Source organism: Gymnoscopelus braueri, assembly GCF_963280865.1.
Source record: "Gymnoscopelus braueri genome assembly, chromosome: 3".
In the NCBI taxonomy this organism is placed as follows: Eukaryota; Metazoa; Chordata; class Actinopteri; order Myctophiformes; family Myctophidae; genus Gymnoscopelus; species Gymnoscopelus braueri.
Genome location: NC_137612.1, coordinates 25,592,193 through 25,601,936, shown reverse-complemented (window position 1 = coordinate 25,601,936; position 9,744 = coordinate 25,592,193).

Here is a 9,744-nt window from a genome sequence, read left to right as displayed (position 1 = left end):
CCTATCAACAACACTATCAGTGTTATCCTATCAACAACACTGTCATTGTTATACTACCAGAAACACTATCAGTGTTATACTATCAACAACACTATCAGTGTTAAGGCTGGCAGAGGGAGAGTAGTGCCCAGGGTTACATAGGCAATTGGCACTGGGTGAAAAAATGGGTTACAAAAATCGTGGGATAAAAAAAATTAAGAAAAAAAGAAATTTAAGAAGAAAAAAAAACACCATCAGTTTATAGTATCAGAAACACTATCAGTGTTATCCTATCAACAACACTATCAGTGTTATACTATCAGAAACACTATCAGTATTATCCTATCAACAGGTTCAGTCAACAACTATCAACAACACTATCAACAACACTATCTGTGTTACAACAATGCCAGTGTTAAACTATCAACAACTCTATCAGTGTTATACTATCAGAAACACTATCAGTATTATCGACTATCGACAGGTTCAGTCAACAACTATCAACAACACTATCAACAACACTATCTGTGTTACAACAATGCCAGTGTTAAACTATCAACAACTCTATCAGTGTTAAACTATCAACCATACTATCAGTGTTATATTGTCAACAACCCTATGAACAATGGAAAAGGGAAATTCAGATTCACCCCAAAAGTGGGAAGATTGCTTTTGATTTACTGTAACTTGTCAGAGTTGGATGATAGACCCCTGCAGAAGTCCTTGTTCTTATCTTTTTTCACAGCACTTCAAGGCCTTTGTATTATTCTCACGTTCACCCTACTTTAGAAAACATAACACTGCTCTTTGTTGCTTGTGAAAAGTAAAATACTTATGTTGGGTAAACGACTGATGTCAGGAAATGAACGTTGTTACATCATTTTCTATGCTCAATGGCAACAAATCCCTTGCAATAAAAGCTTTGCATACTCACAGGAGACATTAAACAGAATACAACCTATCAAGTCACAACTATTTTTCCATTTGATCACATTTTATTGAGTTGAGCTATTACCTGCATGATATAATAAATGTCAAAAAGTCACAAAATGTGTCGTTAATTCCAAATTCCTAAGCCATTCGTTTCGTTAGATGATCGAGACTCTCGTTTTAATTTAAAATAATATTACTGAAAAAGGTCACACACTGATGCTCAAGTTTTTTCCAAAGGACAAGACTTACCGATGGCATTCTGTTGGCCAGGTGGGTAAGGGGAAGCTCCTGGCGGGAAATTGTCATTGCAGTGACTGCAGGGGACTTGAGGGACGTGGGTCAGTTGTCAACAAAATGACAGGCTCGTCCAATTCCCAACTGCCTCCCAGGGTGAATGTCTCAGTGACACACTCTTTCCTGCCAGTGCGATGAGTGTGGTATACAGCCATCCCTAAGCTCCTGCTGCTGCTTATGCTGAGATCAGTCCAGCAGGCTGTCACGGCCGCTTTCTCAAATCTTTAACCACTTAAAGGACAACTTCAGACGTTTTCAAAATATCTTCATATAATTGGTCCTCACTAATGCTCATGATAAAATGGTAAAACAAAAAAAAATCCGTTCAGTCTGTCTCATAGGAGGGCTGAGGACACTTCAGAAACCCGCCTACCAGTGACATCATTGTTACTTAGGCAGGTTTTTTTTTTTAAACAAGATTTCAAATGTTTCATTTAGATCTGTATCAACGTGAGAACAGTAGCTTTTATTATAGCGTGCTACCTTTACAGGAATAGAAAGCCTGCAGTTTCTATTAGCTTGGATTCTTCATCGATGATGTCACTGGTAGGCGGGTTTCTGAACTGTCCACAGCCGCCCTCTGAGACACAGACAAGTAGAAAACATGGTACCATTTTATAATGAGCATTATTGAGGACCAGTTATATGAAGATGAAAATGGGTGAAGTCGTCCTTTAACCACTTGACCCCAAAACATTTAAGGATTTAAGGATTTTTTTTTTTTTTTAAAGCTTTTTTGTTTTCTCTCGCCTATAATGACATGCCCACAATAGCCCTTCACATTTGTTGCACCAGAAGATTTATATAACCGGAGGGAAATTGGATTGGATCATGGATGTTGTTTGCATTTTCTGCTTTATTTGGATAGGAGAGGTTAGAGAGACAGGAAACCTGAGGGCAGAGACTGCTGTCAAAACCATCATTAATTCGACAAATCTCCTTTAGACTGACATCATCGCCACTCAAGAAACCTCCGTCCATCTCTGAAGACCTCAGTCTTTTTAAGGAGCATGTGGTTTGTGCACTAACTTGCTGAACTACCAGGCACCACAATTTAAATATTTGATAATAACAAAGTGAGCTTGATGACTGATGCACATAGTCATTCTATGTGCATTACATTTAACCTCAGACTTTTGCATGCGTTTTAAATCATTTTATAGCAGTAAAAGCTTACTTGAACAACAATTAAAGACCAATATCGTGATGTATTTTTGAGCAAAACAGGGGCTGGATTTGTCTCAGCCAATCACAGTCTCTGTCACTGCCAATCATCCTGTCCTCTCGGGCTATGGGATGTAAATGCAACATGTGATGCACACAATGTTGCTGGGCGTATCTTTAAATTAAACGTTGCTGTGGAGCTACAGTTACGGCAGTATTCTTCTTATTATTTTGATGATTTCTCTAGCCTGACCTGCACCTCAGCACTATACTGTGTGTTTACTCCATTCTTAAGTTATACTACTGTATAGGCCTACTGTACTGTATGTAACATTGATGTAATAATGTAATAGCACAATATATTAATATTTATTGTAACATTGAAATGTTGCTTACAAGTGTGATGGCTTGGAAGTAGAAACTACACTGTGTCTAGTGGTCATTTTTTAATCCAGTTAATCCAGTTAAAACCTGAAATTTTACACTTTCATCCTCACCACTCATACTGTAATTCTGGAAATAATAACACAGTACATAGTGGGTTAAAAGATCTTGGGTGAAACAAAAAAGACACTTAAACCCCCCAGTAAGCTACTAGCCAGGCCTGACACCAGTCTCAGACTTAAAGCTGACGTGAAAGTGAATAGCTCTCACCCAAGCCCCTGGTTTGACAAAACTATATTTGCTTTTAATCTTCTTATTGAGTCCAACACTTGCCATTTTAACAACCATGGAACTATTTATGTATATTTTAAAATCAAAGTATTTCTGAATCAGTCCACTTGTGACCATATCCAATTTTCAGAGTTATTTTATCAGGCTTGGTGGAATGGTCAGCAAACTAAAGGGGCTAATATCAGACCAGCTGCTCTGCCAATGTAAAGAAAAGGCTTGATTCATACTTTGCTCTGTTTCCCCCCCAATTAAAATGGACAGACTGGAGCACATTTTAAATAAGGTCTAATTACCGACATGCTTTTGAAAAGAAGAGAAAAATAAGCTGGGGTCCACCATCTAGTTGCAATTATTCTGTGTCATAATGTATCTCAGCAAATAGAGCAAATCATCAAGCTGTGGGGCATTCATCCTTCCTGTCCCTTTCAGGCCATAACATGAAGTCCAAGTTCATGGGTCACGTAATCGTTTTTCCCATTTGAAACGATCTTGCACAGTGTTCAACTCTAAAACAAAGATTTCAAGGCCTTGTGCATGTCCTCCATCTCAAAGCAGTTGCAAAGGAATATTATAGGACTTATCACCAAGTATGTATCCTAAAAATGTAATATTGAACCAATGAAATGAGAATAATTCAAATCCATATCATTTGTATTAAGATTTCATCCTCATACAGAGTGGAACATGGATGAGTGCTGAAGCGTTATAGCTTTAGTAGATGTGGTTGATCATGTACATGTGGCTGGCTGGCTGGCTGGCTGGCTGGCTAGCTGGCTGGATGGACGGATAGATGGATCCCTGGATGGATGCCTGGATGGATGGATGCCTGGATGGATGCCTGGATGAATGGATGGATTAATGTGTTATTGGAGCAGAATCTACAAGAAATTATTTTGGTGGCACCAATCCAGTGCTAAAAGAACCGACAAAGTTTATAGAAATATAGATAGCAACATAGATATTAATAAATATATAAACAATGTTGATACAATAATAGACAGTAGAAGAGTCCATTTGTGTCAGCAGGGGGGTAAAGGGTACGGGGGAGAGTAGACGGGGCGACTGTCCGTGAACAGCTGAGAGGGGGGTAAAAAGGGGGGTGAGAGGGGGTAAAAAAAAACACGTTCATGAATCTGGTGTATTTGGTCCCGAGGCATAGCTTTTGCACTGCTGTGTGTGAAGGTCCATTGTTCGGATGAGAGGCATCTTTCGTCAGAGTCTGATGGGAGGAGTTGGTGGGCCTTCTTTATCGGTATAGAGGTGTTGAGGGTCCAGGAAAGGTCTTTTGATATATGGACCCCCAAATATTTGAAGCTGGTTTTGATTCCACTACCTTTCTATGAATGTTGCCGTTACTCATTTTAGTATAGCTTTGAAGTCAGCTGTTGATTTTTTCTTCTTTTTTCTTCCTGAAATGTGATAGGCCATACGCTGTGTTCCTCACGGGAAGAAAACAATCACAGTACCAGCTTTCAACCATGTATTATGTATTAAAAGCTCTCAACAGAAACGACCTACCCGGCAGTCGGTGGTAATGGCAACAGATGCACGTGGCATTTACAGCTGGAGGTGTGTACATCTTAATCATCTGCAATCAACCTGTCGCTCAAGTTAAACACAGTCCTACCCACCTCTGCTGCCTGTGAACGGCATTTTAGTGCAGCTTAATTGATCCTCAGCCCAAGAACGGGGAATAAGTAATTTACACATCTTCGATAACAGCTTCTAATTAAGTTAAAGTCCTTTTCCACATGTCCCATGATGTGGTTAAATGTCAATTTGTCCCCCAAAAAGACACCCCTATAGGAGCTTTACGATACCTTTTTCTTTGATCTATCTTTTCCCTAATTTAGTATTGAATGAGAGAATAGAGAAATAGTAGGGAAAGGGCAAAGAGACGGGAGATATGCAAGACATGATGGAGTGTGTGACTGTGAACACGTTTTGATATTGTCAATCATTTCACTTTTTCTTTAGGTGGTGTCCGACTAACTTATTGCAGTATTCCTTGACATGTGACCACAAGCAGCAACCAGATGGTCATTGACAATTTTTCATTTTTCATTTAATATGAAACAAGATTGGAGTATCAGCGCTACAAAATGAGGTATCACTTGCTTAAATTCTCCCAACAGTTTTGGAAGTACAGCTTTCTACAGGGTTCAGTGGCTGGCCGATGTGACAAGGGAGGGAGACTGGTGTCACAGTTCCATTATGATTCTCCCTACATAATTCAGAGAGATAACAGAAGAAGAAAAAAAAAATCCTACATTGAATTTGTCACCCAATTATGTCCACAATCCATCAATTGTCTACTTTCACCACACTGGCACATGCTATCTCCTATGCACAGTTAATCTTCTAGAAAAACATTTTTTTCACAGCCCTGAAGAAGAATCATGATTTGTTTTACAACTACGATTATTTTAACTCAATTATGTGGTTAATTTATTTTCATATGGACTTAATATGACAGAAGAAGTGAGGGACTGATCTTGCAAGATTACTGAACGGTTGTATGGCAGACTGTTTTAACAGGTTCAGCTTATGTGACTTTTGACAACAGTGGTGAGCAGGGATGCAACAACCTACTGTACTTCCAGGGACGCAAGCTGCAACTTGCCCCGCCACTGTACTGAGCGCTTTATCCCTGAAAGGGCCTGTCGGGCCAAGATCCAGGGGCCCAAAGGTCAGGGGGGCCGTCTAGAAAATTGGGCCAACTATGACCCACTGTTCCAAGCCCGGCCCTTAATTTCAGGAGCAGAACCAAAAAGGTCTCACATATAGCTACAGAGGTACATTTTATGAACAGGCAGACATGGGCAAGTACCTGGGGCCCAGAGCAATAATGAGCCCACCAGGGCTCATTAAAGACAATCAGAAGGGCCCCAACGGCTTTTCTGCCCATGGTCCCAACAGTCTCAAGAGTCGCCTTTTCCTGTTGATGGCACATGGCAGGTCACTACAGTAAGGCCTGATGTACAGTATGTCTCAGCTCATGTCATTATCTAACTGTTATAGATGTCCTATACTGCATGGTGCTTGAAGACCCTTTTGGATTACCTGCAGTTACCTGAAGTTCACTCAAAACATTTCTCATTTTCTATCAATTACACACCCCATGAAGCATTGAATTCATGGAGATTTTTTAGTTTTTTTCTCAAATCAAATGATTGGATCAGGAATGCGTCAAAACAAAAAAGTCTCCACGAATTCAAGGCTTGATGGGGTGTGTAATTGATAGAAAATAAGTCATTTTTTGGGTGAACTATTCCTTTAAAGGAGCACTTCAACCAATTTCAACTCACTAATTCTCATTGGGCCTATAAGATGGCACAATTTCTATCCACTCACTCTGCATCTCATTGGTGGGCTATGGACTGTTAGCCCACCAAACCTGCCTACTAATGACATCATAGATGGAAAACCAAGTTAATAGAAACTACAGCCTTTCACTTCTTGAAAGTTAGCATGCTGAAAGCCTTTGTTCATGTATTAATAAACAAATAAAGTTTTAAATCGTGTTTGAAATGACCAAACCTGCCTACCGATGATGGCATTGGTAAGCAGGTTTCTGAACTACCCAAAGTGCTCCTCTGAGACACAGACTGGTACAGAAATGTACTAACCTGAGAAAGTAGCAAGACTTTCTCAGGCCCAGAGTACCATGGACTCAGGATCCAGCCTTGACCCCCCACACCCCATTAGAGTGAAACACTAATTCACACTTGTACACCACAAGACAGTTACACATTCGTTTATCAGTAAACTGTAGGGGTGTGCCGATACACTCATTTCATGAAACGATACGATATTGGGCTCACGACATCGACACGATACGATATATGGCACTTTTTTATTATGAAAATATATGGGGGGGGGGGGGGGGAAGCTTATGAAAATATATGGGGGGGGAGAGAAATTCTTTATTTTTTTCAAACAATATTTTTATTTACATATCGTCACGAAAACGAATAGACGATATATCGGCACACCCCTAGTAAACTGATATATTTTCTTTTATTTCATAGACAATAGTTATTGAGGGCATACTGTATACATCACAATAATTACTGGACAAGAACTTGCGCTTGGGTTCAGACTCTCATTGCAGATTCTCACCTGACTTTCATTCCAGTGGCCAATCTCCACTGTTGTGGATCACACAACTTGAACTTTGTTTTCTATTTTTGAAAACTAGAGGTTTGGGCCGTTATGCGGCCCTCACATCTAGAGCATTGGCTATGCGGCCAATGCGCATGCCGAGTCGATCGGGTTTGTTTATGGTTATGTGATGTCTGAGTCAGAGCAATCTGGGAAGCCATCGCCAAATAAAAAAGGAAAAACAGCGCCTTCTGCTGTTTTTTACTCTTTCACTTGGCTCTGGGGGGGGCTCAATGTAGCACCCGTGCGCAAGGAAACCGGGGTTTTGGTCTGCCCTCTGCGCTCCACTTCCGGTGGTGCGACTATGTTTTCATTTCCACTAACAATATTTATACACGGAACACTAACACCACTTTTCCCAGATAACATGGATCGTTTTGGTTATAAGCCCACTTGTTTCTATGATGAAAGAGCAAGTTAAAATGTGAATATCTTTCCGTGGTTTTGTCTGCTCCGAGGACGCTATTGTTAAATGAGTTTCGGTTGGTTTTTAGTAGGAAGCGAGAGCACAGACAAATACCGCCCACTACATTTGATTGGGTAAAGCGCGGCCTGCTTCCTGATCTGAAGGCACGCCCACTTGTAGGCCAGTGCGTACACGTTATGACGAACCCCCCCGACAGGGGAGAGCAGAATCTGTTCTTGAGAGATTAGAGTCAGAGTGACGTGGCCGTGGTCCGCCCGCCCGTTCGCCCGCCCTCCCATTAGCCAATTTTAATAAAGGATTACTGTAATTTTTTTAGGGGAGGGGGGATACAAATTTTAAATATTTTTGTAGGTATGTAGGTTTTGTAGGAAAGGTAAAAAAAACTGCATATTTTCTGCATATTTTCTCACAACCAATAGAAACGGGTCTGCAACCCAAAATGGGTCTAACAGGACTCTGACCTCTGTGCGAGGACTTGGGTCTGTGAGGCATGCCAGTCCTACCACTCAGCGGTGCAATGAGTAGTGGCTGGTTCATTGTTATTCTCTGCCCCTTACACTGTAAAATCCCTGCAACTCAAAGGCTTTTGGAAGGTTATAGGCTAGGGCTGAAAAGCTGTGCTACCAAGGGTATTGACCACTCTAAACCTTAAGATATGAGACATGCCACATGATCCATGCCAGTGAAGTGGTGTAATATACTTATGGTGTTATGACTAGAGTGTGAGAGGGGTATTAAGAACAGCGGTCGTCAGACACCACTCAGATCCATGGCATTAAATCCTAATTCAGCATCCTAGGCAACAAATAATCTAATTTGCTTATAAAGAAAATGACCTTGAGATGAGAACACTTTTTAAACTGACAAATAGCTCAATGAATGATTGTTGGGTTTTTGTCCCCAGCAACATACCCAATACCTATTTTATATGCATAATTGGTTGCTTTATCTCTAGCTTTTGGATATACTTTTGGAGGACTGTTTAGAGATGTATTGACAGCAAAAAAATAAACTGTAACCTCCTTTCTAAAAGGAAAAGGTCAAAATCCCAAATGCTCTTTCCCAAAAGGCATCCTGTCACCGGCTATCACAAACATTATTAGCACGGCTTGGTGGCACTCCTGCGGAAGTCCCACCAGCAATTTTCACCATCGAAATGAACTGTCATTCTCTCGTCATAGTTAACTTTAACAGATTCTCAGCCACTAATCTCCTTAGCAGATATCGCAAAAGGACAGAGATTCTTTAAAAAAAAAGAGGAATGTCGAGGAATCATTTCCTAGCAAATTCACGTTTTAGGGGTCATTTGACAGTCATTGTGGTCCAAATGTGGAAGGCTTAAAGCTTGCGACAGGAAGATTCATCTTTTTTGTCCATATTGTTTAATGGACATTTTGACATCAAGCACATTAATCAAGGATTTAGCATGTACTGTGCAGTTAAAGTGGTGAACGATGATTGCCACATTCCTTCAGTATTCAACTGTCATTCATATTTAACGCAGTAGTCGCTTCAGTATTATTCAATGCTAAACTCACTAAACTCTTAAACACTTTAAAATGTCCAATTACACAGCTGGGTGACCATTATGACTACATAAGCGAGCGACATGAACAAGCTATTGAAAATAGGCTTATGCCATATGAAATAATCTTTAGTCAAAATGTTATTATGCAAATTGTGGTAAATATTCAGACAAAGAAAGTGATGCCGATTTGCTGGTTACTCTGCCAGATATTTGCTTTGACTTGACTTATTTTGCTATTAAAAAGAGAATGAATTAAACGCTAACTTTACCAGTTAAAAAATCCTATTAAGGGAGTTGGATTCATTTCAGACTATTAAAAAAAGAGGGAAAACACGACTTTCCTTTTCATTGATAGAAAAAGAAGAAAATGTACTCATCACAAACTTTGTGTTTGATTGATACTGATTTGCTGGTAACTGCCATGGATAATCTTACTTGACTTTTTATTTGTATTATTTTATTTTTAGCTCTTATAAAGAGAACGAATTAAAGGTTAAATTTGCCAGCTAAAATATATAAATCTTTAATGAAGTAAAATAAAATAAAACAGCTTTTCTTTGGACTGCTGTGATGATTCAAG